General features: G+C 38.6%; 1 long non-coding RNA gene across 1 annotated transcript; it reads left to right on the top strand.

Moving 5' to 3' along the window:
- Nucleotides 1-5,799: 5,799 nt before the first annotated feature.
- LOC135186978 (uncharacterized) lies at nucleotides 5,800-11,636 on the top strand. Its single transcript, XR_010307156.1, has 3 exons — nucleotides 5,800-6,029; nucleotides 9,856-9,987; nucleotides 10,734-11,636. It is a non-coding gene; the product is annotated as an uncharacterized LOC135186978 (long non-coding RNA).
- Nucleotides 11,637-12,435: the final 799 nt, after the last annotated feature.

Below are 12,435 nucleotides of genomic sequence, written 5' to 3'. Positions count from 1 at the left end.
TACTTTCTTTTTTCTTTTGAACTTTTGCGAGATTACTTTTGGCTTCCCTTATAACTGAACAGCTTGCTCCCTTGAGCAAGTCTTTTTGCCTTGCCATTTATCATTATTACTTTCTTCATTTGCACAGTTTCTTTTGCAATTTCTTCTGTTCCATTTGTTTTAGGATGTTTCTTTTAATTTTCAATTTATTTTTTTTTAGAGCTGCATTTTTTATCTTCAATTATCTTCACTAGGCAGAGCAATATTTTATGATAATCTCTGTTTTTTACTTCTTTAAGAGTTCTCCATATTTCCAATCTCAAGTAACTAATATTTTAATCACTTAGTGTATTTTTATTTTATGTTCCACTGTCTGTATCATTCTCTTTTGATTATTTTGTCTGTGTATCTTTTGTTTTCTGTTAACTCCCTCTGAAGCTGTGTAGCCTACATTCCTTTTGCTTGCTCTGCCATCTCTTAAAAATTTGCAAAATAAAATTATTGTAGCTTTGAAAAAAAACATATATATCCCAGATGGTAACCAATTATAGAGTCTGAAGTTGTCTGCTGATGACAGGACCAAAATGCCTTCTGCTGATGTCTGCAGTTTGACACTTCAGTGCAGACTGATTTGTCAAGCAGGTGAGCCAGCCACACACAGGTAAATGCACACCTGGGGAAAATATTGCTTAAATGTTTCTCTGTCTCTGAAACACAAAAGCTTTCTGGAGACTTGGAGGACAAATTTTGATATATTGAATAACAGAATAGTTTTTATAAAGAACTTTATCGATACTATCACCTGTTATTAATTTTGTATCAACAAGGACCTCCAAATACATAAGTAGGCGTCAAGTACCTACTGAGGCTTGATGACCTTTGTAGCCTTTTTTCAAACTACACCTGCAGTAGCTCTAACCCTTGGCAACTGCACCAGTTAGTTTTTAAGTGTTTGGTTCAGATACTGCATAGCTCATCAAAAGAGAGCTGCCATTCACTTTGTTTCTGGTCTGTACCTTTTTGAGTTCTTGGAGGGAGGAGCTGAATATTTCAAAAGTTTTCAGCTCATCCACTCAAAAATTGGTTCTAGATGAATCCAGATTTTATGTTCATTAGTGCCAGAATCATTTGATCATTTGGATTCTCTGTATTTTGCTTAAATAGCTCATAACATTTATTACCACCACCCCTTTTTTTTTTTTTTTTTTTGGTCAGTGTTCCAATTTTCCTCTTATTTCCTGTTCTAAATGAGTAGTCATTGATATAGCTTTTACTTCTAAGGAAGCCAAATATTATTACACTCAACACAGGTTTATGCTTTTCTCCCTGTATTTTAGCAGAATCAGTGTTACGTTAGATGCATGAATCTGACACATCTGGAAATATCTCTGTGCATTTTCTCCATGACTTTTTGCAGGTCCTGTTTTCAGTTTGATTAGAAATTATTAGTAAATGGGGAAGAATGGGATTTGAATTTGTTAATGACAGAAGCAAAAGACTTTGATAAAAGATGACAGGTGGTTTATTTTAATCTTCTTTAAATGAAGGCAAAGTGACAAGCTATTTTATTTGTACTTAGATGCACCTTTATGCAAGCAAATGGTAAGTTTTTAGAACTGTCTGTGTTACAAACCCTGTGAAGTGTTACACTGTGATGAAAATTGCAATTGTTGACATGTGGCTATGGTATTCTGAAGGAATTATTAAACTGTAAGATAAATTATTTATGCATTACCATGATTATTACACCAAAGCTTCTTGGAATGAAAGCATGTTGTCAGAGTTTTCTGTCTAGTCATACAGTCTTTTCTGCTTGATTTCCAAAATAATTGACAGCATTTGACTTTAAGCATGTGAAAGTTACAGTGGGAATGATGTTCACTTCACTTGTCTTCTAGGTCAGTAACAACTATCCATGTGCTTAAATTTCTTGCTTAACAAGGATCTTTAGATTCTCAAAAATGGTTTTAACTATATATGGTTGGGTGTCTAGGTCTGACACCTTACCTATGTTTGCTTATCATGCATTTATTCCTTGTGATTGTAATATACTTTTAAAAGTCTGTTTGCCTCCTTTCATTATATTTTGCATTACAGAATTGAAAATGAGGTAATTTATTCATGCAAAATCTTCAGTTCACATTGCTGGACATATTTACAAGTGTTTAGTGACACAAAGGCCCCAGAACAGAACATACAGTATCTTAAAAGTGAACTGTTGAGCAGGAATCGAATTTAATGTTTGATCTTTGTAATGATTCTTCTAAATTCCTAAATTTCTTATTTTAGAGTTCAGTGACCTGAACCTAGGAGAAACAATCAATACATTTCCATTTTAGTGGTTTCAACTTCTTCTGTAGCAAGCTTTCCTCTTCCTCTGGTTACTAAGAATCAGATGGGTCACTTTCATACAACTCAACTGCTCTAAACAATTGTGGTTTCTTGTGAGGACTCTTGTGAAAAAAAGTCAGTTTTATGCAAGACCATTTTGTGCAAAATAACTAAGAAAATGGTTCCTGTCTTTCCCCTCCTTCTGACTGTTACACCTGAAAGAGTGAGGACAGGATTCTGGTTACTTATCTAGCCATTAATACCTGTAAATCAAAATTCCCAAAGCTTTATGAATGCAGTACTGATACCTCCGGTTAGGGATAACTTCCTGTTTAAGATTGTTTTTAAAATCCTAGATATCTTCTTTGATCAGAAGAATGTTGTTAAAGTGACTTTGAAAAAGTAATTCTTTGCTTATGTTTGCTTGTGTTCCTCTTGAAATAGTGGATTCCTGACTACTTTTAGTTTACTTTAGAGTCATGCACTCCTACAGATACAACTGACAGAACTAGTGCCCCTAGTTTTGATTTAATGCAACCTCCAACCTTAAGAGAGAGATTGGCAGTCCCTCTTGAGTTAGTCTGTGTTTCTCACCCATCTTCAGGACGCACTCACACTGTCTAGATAAGGTTTATTGAGCAATGTTAAAGGAATTAAATACCCACTTGTTCCCACTGAAATACACTGTGTTAGGAGCCTTATGCTTCTTTGAAAACAGAAATAAATATTGTGCTAATACTAATACCTGTAAAGGCATTTTTTGTCCTTGAGATAAACATTAATTGTCCCCCCAACTAAGACTTAATACTCAAAAGTCCAGTCTGAGATGGTTTTCCCTGCCCTTAGATTTTAAAGCCAGCATTTCTTAGCTCATGTTTGTTCTCTGTTTTCAGAGTTGGAGCAGTCTAGCTGGGGACTGACCTCCCTCAAGAACCCCTGTGCTCTAATTAGATTTAGTGTCTTGATGAAATTAGTGACAAAATAGTAGTATGTAGAAAATTCCAGACATTATTGTGAACAAGTGGAATCCATTATTGTGAACAAGTGGAATCCATTATTGTGAACAAGTGGAATCATGGCTCTCTAAAAAAAGTCCTTTCTTCATTAGTCTGTTCCTTTCGTTAAGACACATCTGTTTCATGGGTTAGACATTTAGTCCCTAACTAAGAACTGACAACACAGTCAACATGAGGTTCTTTTCTGATGTCCATACTCAGCTTATTCTCTAATCAGAGATTAGTGTCTGGATCATAAACATGATCACATCTTATCATCTGAAGAATCAGGATGCTAAAAGGATAAAATTACTGGGGGAGATTTAAAAGTCCTGTTTCAAACCAGATTGCCTTCCTGGGGATAAAAACAGAAAGAAACTAACTATGATCAGAACAGAAAAAAAACCTTAAGAACTGTATCCAAATATTCAGATAATTATTTGCAATTGAACATGTTGTATTATGAACCCTTGCATCTCAGTCACTTACAGAAGCTGCTAATAAAAAGCTGTAGCAAAAGGGCTGCTCTGCTTGTAGCAATTATGTCCCAGTTATCAGTTTTAATGCACCTGGGCCTGTTCTCAGCAATACTTTCATTCACTGAAAACTCTTTGCCATGAGCCTGATGCATTATGTCCTCCCAAAGGAGCATGACACAAACTTTAGCTTCAGGATTTGGCATGAGCACACAAAGTAATTACTGATGACCAGCTCCTAGCAATTGAAGCCATACCACTGCCTCCAGCAGGTACCATGATGTACTGTGCCTTATTCCCTTATAGTGTTAAAGAGAAGCCTTACCCTTTGGTTGTATTCTACAGAAGCAGAAAGACAGTGAAATACTTTGATTTCTTTGAATTTTCCTTGTTAGTGTTGTGAAAAGATTTTGTTTGGGTTTGGGGGGACTAAATATGAGGCCGAACTTAAAAGGCTTTAAAAAATTTAATGTTATATACAAATAGAATTCCCCCTCCCCCCGAAACTTATATACAATTAACCTACACAAGTCCTTTGTATGCAGTTGCGAAATTACTTTACAGAATATCTATTTACAGCTTAGTAGAGGTTTGAAAAGATTTTGGATAGAGAGTCTTGCGACATAAAAGGTGCCACAGGTAAAGTTACTGAAAGTCTATGCTTGTTTAAATGGAGATTGCTCAGCTACTCACTGGCTGGAGTCATAGTCTCTGTGGTCCCAGATATGTATGGCAATGGCCATGCTGTTGATCCTTGTGGACCTGGATAGTTCAAATATTGTATTAGGGTGCGCTGTCTGAGGAAGCTCCACGGGCACAATCAAGCTGGGAACGACGAGCAGGGGCGGCGGCTGGAATTTTCCCCGGGACCGGTGCAAAGTACCATGGGTTGAAATCATGCAGCGGCGATGGTCCCAAAGCAGCGAAGAGGCTGGAAGCAGTGGGTGGAGGAGGGTGGCAGGAACACTAAGTTGCCCCTCATATGAGGTATGAGCCTGAGATTGATGGTCCTTGGCCACAATTCTGTCCAATAAGAGTCTGGCAGCAGGCCAAAACATGCCAAAAAAGGTGAAATCCACGGGTCTGGTGCCCCCAAATATGGAGGGGGCTCAGGTGGATCCCCACCCTAGGTGCATGAGCTTACACAATGTGTTTACTTCAACCTTGCAAGCAGGCAGGCCAGACTTGAAGGCACCAGGCTTATTGTGCTCCTTTGTCCCCCTTAATTTGTTTTCTCCTGGTTTGAGCAGGACAACACCTTTCAGGGGGACAACATGTCCAGGCAAGAATAGATTTGTAAACACAGCCATTTGGGCCTATGTGACCCTCCACCACAGTTAGTAAAAAATGTAGGACTCCACTGCAAACTGAATTCATCATGTTTGGGGTAGCAAGACCTGTTGCAACAGCACAAGGGGTAACAATTTTATACTAAAAGATTGGAGATTTAGACTAGATACAGTGAAGATTTTGTTTTTTTTTTATAACTGAGGGTGCTGAAATAGTGGCACAGGTTGCCCAAGGAGATGGTAGATGCCCCATCCCTGGAAACATTCCTGGTTGGGTTGGACCAAACTCTGAGAAGCCTACTCTAGTTGGAGATTTCCCTACTGACTGCAAGGGGGGTGGACTAGATGACCTTTAAAGGTCCCTTTCAACTCAAACCATTCCGTGATTCTGTGATCTTTGTCCTGCAGCTTTCACTCACCTCTGGGCATTAAAAACCCTGTATCAGTTTCAACAGGTTAAACAGGTTTCTCAATTGCTTGTAGAGCTGAAAAAATGAAACAAAATATTTTGTTTGACCAACCAAATATTTATCCTCAAGCTGCTGCAAGACTGTGCTGCAAAAGGTCTTTCTGTTGTTTTTCAGCTGATCTGTCTGTGGACTGTTTCTCTTCCCTACCTGGGGTAAAACAGAAGTCAGTTCTGCCTAACTAAGGGCACCTGGGCCACCAGGGGCACCAGAGATATCAGGCATACCTGGGAGCTCCACCCCCAGGAGAAGGTCAAGGTAAATGTCCTCTTGCAGACAGCTGCTTAGAAACAAAGGTTGGCAAGAAAAAAAATCAGCTAAATATAATAAAATATTTATTTGAGGGAATGCTATGATTAGGATGCTTTGTGCAGACTGGGAAGATTTAGAATATGAATTTCTTCAGAAAATCATGGCCGTGATGAGTGCAAGAAATCTTTGGTGACCTAGGAACAACTGAGAGAGGAAGACACTTCTTTTCTACATGGCAAGGTAGCACAAATAATTATATAGTTACATATCAATTACCTCTAGGATTGGTGTGCTGATTTTATGTTAGTTTTGCTCTTCCTATATGTGAGAAATAATTGTAATTTCTTAGTTTATTAGTTGGAAAAATGTGAGCAATAAAAGCTAGGTACCTGAACGAAAATTGTTCTCTTCTAACTTGCTTTCCAGATTTTGCTGTTATGAGTCAATGTTATACTTTATAAATCAGCTAACTTATTAATATATCAGTGCCATCAGTTAGGAAACTGTCGAGTAAAGTATCTTTTGTGCATGACTAATAGGTTTATTGTCTGGCCAATAAATTACTGTCATGATTTAAATTCAGTTGTGTATTACAAATGTAAAAACAACTTTCTATCTGTGGTAGGTTAAAATTTGTCATTTATAAATTGGGGCACATTGAGACACATGAAAAGAGGAGACCATTGTGTATAAATCATTCTGTCTTCATTCAATGCTGTACTAACCTGTAGAAATGGAATATGGGTGTTAATTTGGTAAAAAAAAAAATGCTAAAGATAAAATTAAAAAATGCCAGCTAGTGGTATATATTTTAATTTTTAATCATCTGAGTGGAGCAGATACAATGTATTTGAATTAGTTTGCCCATGTTTTTTCTTTAAGCATGTTATATATGTGTTAACTTCTTGGATACATCTCCTTTCTTTTTCTGTAAATGTTTATTGCCTGCAGCATCTTACTAACACTGCCATGCCTCCTTTTCCTCTTGTTCCTTTAGTTCTAACTCTGATACTTTCCACTTAAAAGCACCTTATCAGCCTCTCCCAGATGACTGGTTTTGTTTTGTTTTGTTTTGTTTTTTAATTAAAATATGGAATGCCATGAGTGCCCAAGGCTCTGGAAATATTTGCTGATGGCTCCCTGAGTTACCTGCAAGCTCAGATCCTATAGCTCCTAAGGGAACAGCTTCAACAGACACTGTGCAAAGTGTTACTGTCATAAAGAAACTTGAAAAGATACTGGTTAGTGCCATAGTAATGTGGCAGACTATTAATAAGCAAAAAGTACACTTAGAGAAAGAATTGAGGTATGAAGTGTCTCATCAGCCAGAGAATAAAAAGCCTTTCCTGGTTGGTTTGTAGAAGCTGTTTGAGCTGTACCTAACTCTGGATGTGTGGTTTCAGCTGCTGGTGAGGGTAATTGGAGTTGCTGTTTAAACTACTGCCACACTTTCAGTGAGCTGTGGTATCTGTATTTGTGCTTGTAGTCCACACTTATTGTGAAAGGAATAGATGTGAGTTTAAGCTGCATCAACACTTTTACATTAATGCCATGCAAGTTTCATGATGATATAAATGGATGCGTTTAGTCTAACAATTATGTTCATTGTCTTGGGTTCTAATGCAGGTTCCCAGAGACTCTAATAAATTTAATAGACCCAATGACAATTTATAGAATTTATAGAGTGCCCTCCCCTCTTCTCCCTCCTTTCCCAAAGATAGGGAGAGAGAAAAGAGCTAAGCACACCCAAATAAATCAATCTCGCTCGATTTGGAAGTTAAAAAGGAAAAGCTTAACAATAACTTAGAAAAGGTATTGGAGGTAGGGAAGTTTACAAAGGATAAGGAAGGGAACACAGCAAAATACAAACAGGGATGGATACAACCCAAGCAATGTGATGGTGTCTCTGCCTCGTGGCTGCCACGTGGTGTGCTGGTATGCAGTGTGCGTGTGTGTGCCAAGAGGGAGCGAAGGAAAAAAGAGGAAGAGATAGGGAGCTCCTCTCTCTTTTATACCACAGGAAGTGGGGGGAGTGGGCTAACCATCACCTGGAGTGTGGCCCACCCCTGGGGAGGGGCCAAGACCCCTAGGGTCAGGTTCAGAGTTACTCCCCCAGGAGTGTTAACCCTATACATTCATAAAACAAGAATTTACTGGAAATGATAGAAGATGAAGCATCTCCTGGCTGCTGTTAACAATGGCATCTACTTCATGTAATTCAAAGCCCTCCTTTTTTTGAGAATTAATCTCTACTTGGCATTAAGGGACACCTGGGTTATAAAAGCATTTGCTGCTGCATGTCTTGTAAATTGGTCATCCCCTTGAAGTGGATACTGAATGCAGAGGCAGCCTGTAATGGAGAGTCCCAAAGGTCACAAAATAGGCTTGAGCATGTCCTGTCTTGTCCAGACATGTTTACCTGCCTGTCTGCATTGCAGCCAGAGGCAGGAAAATAGGACAAAAGAAAATCAAAACAACCTAGTCTGGTTTAGTCTGGTCACATAAGAGGGGTTTCATAAGATCCACACCCCTATTGCATGCAAGGTGCATGTGCCCCCATTTTGGAGGAGATCAGCTTGTGGGTTCTTCCTCTTTTGGGTATATTTGGGTGATTGCCAGAAGGTGATTGGGTGATATTGTGGCCAAAGTCACCATTAGTCTTGGCCATTGTTCTATAAAAGGGGATAAACCGGTGAATAAGGTGCTTGCATGCTTGTTTGTTTGTTTGCTCACCCACCACCTCAGCCTGCCGTGCCAGCCCAGAGAGGGTCGCTGACCCCTGGTGCACCAAATTGGCCTACCTTAGCCTCCAGACTGGATTCTACTCTGCCCAGACAGCTGAACATCTGATGATCTTCTGAGAAGCCATGGAGAGACCTTGTCTGTCAGCATGCCAGCAGCCGAGGCACATCGCAGCCCATGTGGAATTCACCACAGGACTTCCTCTGTACATTTTCCTACATAGGTTTTGGAACACAGACATTAAGACTGAAGACTAGTGAGTATTCTGAATTCTTTATTCAAGTTGCTAAAAGAATTTGGTTAACCTCACAAGCGGTGAATTAAGCTTCAAGACTCTCTATCGAAGACATTTCTAAAACCTTTCAAATTTCCTCCTTCATAACACAGCCAATACCTTCATAACACAGTGAATATCTTTGGTCTGATCTTAGCTAGACACGGCAATAGTAGGAGTCCCACTCTACAGGGGCAGACGCTGCTGCTATGCCTGTGTTGTAAATGGGACTAGTTGAAATCTGAGTTTGGGGTAAAATGCAATGAGGCAGATTTAAAAGTTATGATATATTTATTAATATACACAAAATAATTCCACCAAACTTATTTACAGGTATTCACACAAGTTCTGGGATGCAGTTAGCAGAACTATTGCACAGAATGTCTATGCACAATGGAATTTGGAAAGGTTTCAGAGAATGTCTCTGGTAGAGAGTCCGGCAGCTTCATTAGCCGCTTGTGAGGTTGATTAAAATCCTTTAGCAACTTGAACAAAGAATGGAGAATACTCACTAGTCCTGATGGCCGTGGCCCAAAACATAGGCAGGAAGATATCCAACAGAAGTCCTGTGGCAAATTCCACTTGGACTGCTGGCTGAGGTGGCTTGAGGTGGCTGAGGCGACGGGCAGGGAGTGGCAGATCAGCGAAGAATGAATGAGCACACCAACCCCTTTCCCCCTGTTCACCCCCATTTATAGGGTAATGGCCGAGGCTAATGATCTCATTGACCACACACTCACCCAATCACCTCTGGCAATCACCCAAGTAGACACAGAAATGGAAGAACCCCCAGGCTGTTGTCTTCCACAGAATGGGGGGCCATACACCTACCTCGGGGCAGGGGCGCAGTCCCCATGAAACCCCTCGCAGGCAAAGAAACTAAGTTGCCTGGGTTTCCTTGTCCTGTTTTCCCGCCTCTGGCTGCAATGCAGACGGGCAGGTAAATAAGACAGGACATGCTTAAGCCCATTTTATGGCCTTTAGGGCTATTCACAGCCTGAAAATGCCACTTGGAAATAATAATTTCCTTCTTGAATACCTTTTTTGCAGCTTATTCTTCTGAAGAAACCCAAATAGGTGGAATAACCTCTCCAAAGATCAGGGCCCTGGAGGATGTCCACAATCTCTGTATATGCCCAGAACAAAAAAAAACCAAAAAAACCAACAGCTCTTGAATGGCAGGTAAGGAAAGAAATTAGAATTACTTGTTTATAGAAGTTGTGACTGGTTAAAATAGAAAATAACATTGAAATTCTCAATCCAGAGGTGATATCAGTATTTATGGTTATGTTGAAAGTGTGTATTTGTGACACTGCCTAGTGCTCTCTGTACTACTATTCTATTCCCAGCACATTTTCAAGACAGGATGAAATGCAGGGAATGCATTTCCAAGTAATGATCAGACGATGAGGAAGAGGTGATGCATTGCTTGTGAGGAGAATTACTTCATTTATGTATTAATCAGAAGGGCAACTTATTTTTAACTTTTAACTGCTCATCTAAGCTCATTTTCCTACTAGTTAAAATTAGGAAATGTACATGTTGTTAACAGTCAGAGGGGGGTTCCAAAGGATTATGATTGACATTTGTCAATGTGACAGCAGGTGTCAGGGTATCAATAGAATTAATTTAAAATAAGCTTTTAATCACCAGCAGTGATCATTTAATAATAGAGATTTCTCACTGTGTTAGACATTTCTCTCTCCTGTATTAATTAAAAATCGATCAGAACTCTTACAAAGTAAATGCGTGCTAAAGATCCTGTCTGAAATTCATATCCCGGTGGTGTGAACTGGATATCAAGGTGTATTTTAGATTTTTGAGTAGCTGTTTCAGGTGGGCAACTGGATATCTGTCAGTATTTACAGTCAACACAGAACTCTAAGAATAAGGAGAGAAAAGTAACTTTTATTTCTCTAAAATAACAGTCAAAAATGGATAGCCAGAAGCAGACAATATGTCAATATGTTGTGTCTTGCTGAAGTGTGATTCATTCCTTCTGGATTAAAGCTTGCAAGGAACTGCAGTGAACTTTTGTGTAAGTTAAACTTTGCTTATAATGACAAACTATTACACGCTCTGCTGGAGTAGAAAATGGCATTTTTCTTTGAGTTGTGCTCCTTTTAAAATTATTTGAATAATGGTACGCTTCCACATCCGTGTAAATGTATCTGAATAACCTCATGTTTTGCAAACAAAGTTGACTTGTATAAACATGTTTAGTCGTGATTGAATTTTACTTTCCCATTTAATGAACACTGTTTGGTCATGGTGTTCAATCACTAAATTAATTAATATGTCTGTAACTCTGATTGTTTACATGTCAATCAAAATCAAAGGGAAAAATTACAAAGATTCTGCTAAGGAAACAGAAGAAGTTTATATGAAGTGAAACAAAATTGAAAACTTAAGTGTGTTTATCTACAGTCAACAGGAGTTATTTTCCTTTTTTTTCCTGTTTGTATTTGTATTTTTAAAGAAATTGTGTTTATATAATTTAATAAATAATACAGGAATTCTTTTGTGCTTATATTGACTGTTGGGCAATCTCTTACATACTGTGTGTATCTGTATCATCCAACTCCATCTAGCTACTGATCTGCCATAGTAGATGACATAGTACTTTATTAGAAGGTGAAGTCATTCTAATTCTCAAGGGATGCGACTTCTCAAATATGTAACTGTATTAACTTATGTATGATTTGGGTCAGGAGAGGGAAGAATCCAAGAAACATTTCCTCATAAATTACTTAATGAGTGTTTTCAAGAGATGGTTCTGGAGATTCTTCTTTTAATTTTCTTCTGTTTTAACTTATTTCAGATAATTAAAAAAAAAAAAAAGATAAACCAGTTTGCTTTTTTTTTTTTTTTTTTCTGCCCATGCTATAAGGGCATATTGACAATGTGAAGCTTATCTACTAGCATGTATCACAGACTACCACACAACTAATTTGGGAGGATGTGGACTAATGGGAGTTCATGTTTTATGAATATATGAAATTATGAAATATTTCAATACATCAGTACAAAAACTCCCTTGGATGTTAGAATCTCTACTTCTGAATTTTCTATTGTAACTAAGACATTTATGGTTTGAGAAGAAAAAGGGCAAAGTATAGGCAAGAAGACAGGCAATCTTCCACAGAGTCATGTCTGTCATTTATTTCCCCCCCTCATAAATACAGCCTTATCTTTTAGTTCTGACATTCTGCAAAATAGCCTAAGTCTCCATCAGACTTGACTACAGCAAGTAGGTAGTAAAAAGGGGACAAAATTGACTATTTTTGGTGAAGATTATGAACTGCATAATTACCATAGAGAATTGTGGAAATATTCTGACATCATGGAATGTGGTGACATATGGAAATGACTCTATAACTCAGTAGTTATAAAGTAGGTATGTGTTGGAGAAATCCTTGCTGGCTGAGGACACAGAAATCATGAACGTGAGCAACCCATGCTGGGAAGACCTTGAATCCGTTCTGGGAGTTAGATACCAGGCACAGGGTGGCTTCCCCCCATATGCAGCTGCAGGTGGGCAGAGTTTAGCCAGCCCCAGAGGCTGACCCTCAGATTGTTATGGTATACTGACCTACCCATGCCTTACGTGTAACCCTGTACCCTCTGTAT

This window comes from Pogoniulus pusillus, chromosome 26 (assembly GCF_015220805.1).
Source record: "Pogoniulus pusillus isolate bPogPus1 chromosome 26, bPogPus1.pri, whole genome shotgun sequence".
Classification (NCBI taxonomy): Eukaryota; Metazoa; Chordata; class Aves; order Piciformes; family Lybiidae; genus Pogoniulus; species Pogoniulus pusillus.
Note: the sequence above shows the minus strand (reverse complement) of the source record. Positions and strands in the feature narration are given on the sequence as shown.